Consider the following 3,998-nt stretch of genomic DNA (forward strand, 5'->3'; position numbering starts at 1 on the left):
TCTACCGACTTAACTCGGTCCAGTCAGACCCGAGAGGACATGGAACCCGGAGGTCCTGCCTAGTGACCAAATTATGTAGATTATACGTGTGCACTATGTGCCATCGCTAACCTAGAATTACAAAGTTCTATCCTCTCGGTACCTAGTTTTGATCAATGACGTAAAAAAAATTCCGAAGCTTTTCCATAAAATAAATACGCTTTTACGAATGCAGTTGATAACGACTCCGCATAGTCTTACGATTTTTAGCAGATGGAACATTTGGTTTCCGATCTCATGGTCTTACTTAGTAGTAGTAGTCTTAGTAACTCAAAGCGACGAAAAATGTCAGATAAAACTTTGCAATTCTAAGGTGGCGATATCGCACAACCCGGAAATCTGGTCAGAGCCAGAAGGGTACCAATATCATTTTTTATATCTCTTGTCCTTCCTGGAACATTTCCACTCATTCTCAGTCAAACAGACGGGTTTCCCGACTCTGAAATGTCCTATATTGTGTCCAGTAGAAAGCCAAGATAGCTTTAGGCAGTACTGCCCTCGATGGCTTATCTTTGAGCCGGCGGGGCTGGACAAACCGGGGTCAACGTCTAATCGGGTCACTGTGGTCTGACCGCATTATGATGGAAGCACTGGAACTGTGGTGTAGCGGTTAGGCACTTTGCCGTGGCATGCGAGAGACTCAAGTGCAATTCCCGAGTAGAAAAATGCTGATTGAGTGTCTCGACGGTATTTCTAGAATTCTGCTTGGGTGTTACATGCCTCTCAGCCCGGGTTGGGTCTGACATGTACGTAGTGTAGAAGCCCGTCTCGTAAAAGATCTAAATTGTGCTGATGGAGGAGTAAAAAAAACATACATTTACTTCTTTTATCGAAACATCGGAAAACATTTGTTTATATTTGTCGTTCGAAGCATAACGGTGTACGCGCATTAAGATCCTGCTTAGATTCACACTTTTGAGATGAGTTCAAAGTGTATGAAGTATGAGCTGTCTAGCCGAGTTTTAGCTTAGTGGTCATGGTCTTAGAAATAAGGACGGGTAAATGGGGTGGATGGGGGGTATCATATTTAAAGGACCCTGACAAACTAGAAAAATAAGACACACCTTTTCCACTTTTGGCTCCTCACCCCACCGCACACACACACACATGCAACTGGAAAAAAGAAGAATCCTTTTTTTTTGTAATGTCAATGTTGCGTCTACTTTCTTTCTTTTTTTTCTTTTTTCTTTTTTTTTCTTTTTTTTTTGAAAACGACAGCCTGTAATTCACATCAAGACACACGTACCAGCATCATGTTGAAGCTGCCCGCCTCCTAAATTATATAAATAGTGCCGATGAGGGCGTGAAACGCCTACAATTATTTGATTTTTACCAAAAAAAGAGGCATAATATAGGAGGGATTAAATGTGGTTGGTGTAGTCTGTAATTCTGTCTACTTCCTCTTACAGAGGTTCATTATACTAATCTGTCTTTCTGGGTGGTTGGAGGCTGTTCTGGTGGGGTTTTCTGTTTTCCTATCAAAAATATAGTTCTATTGTCTGTGTCTCTCCTTTTTCTTTTCTTTGTATGTTTTTCTCTATAACAATACCTCTTGTCGTCAGCACTTATAATAATGATATGATCTATTTGTGTTGCAAGCACCATGAAACTAAAACTACAACCAACGTGTCCTTGGCAACACATGGCTGTTACGGCTTTGGCTGTCACTGTACGGCAGACGTTTTACGCTGCCCGACGACACAATCTATAACATTTAAGTCGCAGGCTGCTTCGACCTGGACCAAACTGGGCGAAGAGAGATACAACCTCCCAATAGAAAGACACAGTTATAGTTATAGTTGAAACGCACTAAGACTGCCACCCATCGTCGAGGAGAAAATTGGTCGTCTTAAATTCATCGTCATTATAATGTTGTTGTTGTTGTTGTTGTTTTTAATACGCAAAGGAAGAAATTGGAAGTGGCCTTTTGTACAGGCAATGGTCTTACAGAGGTGACCGGCAGAGCAGGTTTGACTGTAGGGCCTACTCGATTAAACTTCTCCCCACACGTGAATCTACAAACGCACGTCTTCTGCGTACGATGGAAAAGTGCCCAACTGCTACTCCACCGACACCGGTACGGTGCTGACTGCCGTCTAGATAAATCAAAAACAAAACACCCCCCCCCCCCCATAACCCCCCCCCCAAAAAAAAAAACAACAACAACAACAACAACAGCAAAACAACGACAAAAAGACCTTTATCTTTTTCCAGAAATGGAAGACTAGAGTATGCAGGACTAAAATTTGTAGATCGAAATTGTGTCGACGGGGTGTAAAAAAAGAACCTGCTCTAAAAAAAAAAGAAAAGAAAAAAGAAAAAAAGAGAACTAAATACCAGTCGTCATATGTAATTACTGACTTTAATTAACAGAGTATAAAACAATCTCGCGGTTACGGACGTAATTTATAGTAGGGGGAAAAATGAGATGGGCGGACCAATTAGTACAATGTAATAGATATATAACATGTAAGCCTCCCAAAGAGATCACCAGACGTTTGTGTAACGTGGGCCAGATAGCTGAGAGAGTGCCGAGCCTGGGTCAGATAAAACTGATAAAACTATTCTGTCCCATACAATATACCGAACGGGTTACATATATTTTAAAATACATTAGTTAGAAGTTAGAAGTTTATAAGTTTTATCTGCTTTGTAAAATTTGGTGAAAAGGCCAATTTTTGATAAATTAAATTTGGTGACAAAAGTTCTGATCACGCTGTAAACACACCACCTATTTCCAAGGTGTGGTGGTGGTGGTGGTGGTGTATGTGTATGTTTGTGTGTGTGTGTGTGTGTGTGTGTGTGTGTGTGTGTGTGTATGTGTGTGTGTGTGTGTGTGAGTGTGTATTTCCCCGAATGGTGGCATTCGCCGGGGACCAGATGAATTGGTTTCGCGGGTCGTATCTAAACACGTGGGCCGTTATTGGTGGTGACCTCTGGAAGAGAGAGGATACAAATATTTAATTAAGCTTACAACTCACATAACTAACTTATGATTATTTAACTGTATAATTATTTAACTAGTTAAAGACTTTCCTTGAAGGAAAGACGTAAGCTACCGTATTGGCACAATTTGATCAAATCTTTACAAATCAAACAGGTTTTATCTTCTTGGACACCATGATGCGTTTGGTACGTAAGATGAGATGAGGGGCTCTCGTGGCCTAGAGGTTAAGGTGTTGGCCTCTCATTCAAAGAATCCTTTTTTTTTGTAATGTCAATGTTGCGTCTACTTTCTTTCTTTTTTTTCTTTTTTCTTTTTTTTTCTTTTTTTTTTGAAAACGACAGCCTGTAATTCACATCAAGACACACGTACCAGCATCATGTTGAAGCTGCCCGCCTCCTAAATTATATAAATAGTGCCGATGAGGGCGTGAAACGCCTACAATTATTTGATTTTTACCAAAAAAAGAGGCATAATATAGGAGGGATTAAATGTGGTTGGTGTAGTCTGTAATTCTGTCTACTTCCTCTTACAGAGGTTCATTATACTAATCTGTCTTTCTGGGTGGTTGGAGGCTGTTCTGGTGGGGTTTTCTGTTTTCCTATCAAAAATATAGTTCTATTGTCTGTGTCTCTCCTTTTTCTTTTCTTTGTATGTTTTTCTCTATAACAATACCTCTTGTCGTCAGCACTTATAATAATGATATGATCTATTTGTGTTGCAAGCACCATGAAACTAAAACTACAACCAACGTGTCCTTGGCAACACATGGCTGTTACGGCTTTGGCTGTCACTGTACGGCAGACGTTTTACGCTGCCCGACGACACAATCTATAACATTTAAGTCGCAGGCTGCTTCGACCTGGACCAAACTGGGCGAAGAGAGATACAACCTCCCAATAGAAAGACACAGTTATAGTTATAGTTGAAACGCACTAAGACTGCCACCCATCGTCGAGGAGAAAATTGGTCGTCTTAAATTCATCGTCATTATAATGTTGTTGTTGTTGTTGTT

This window comes from Aplysia californica, unplaced genomic scaffold (assembly GCF_000002075.1).
Source record: "Aplysia californica isolate F4 #8 unplaced genomic scaffold, AplCal3.0 scaffold00125, whole genome shotgun sequence".
NCBI lineage: Eukaryota > Metazoa > Mollusca > Gastropoda > Aplysiida > Aplysiidae > Aplysia > Aplysia californica.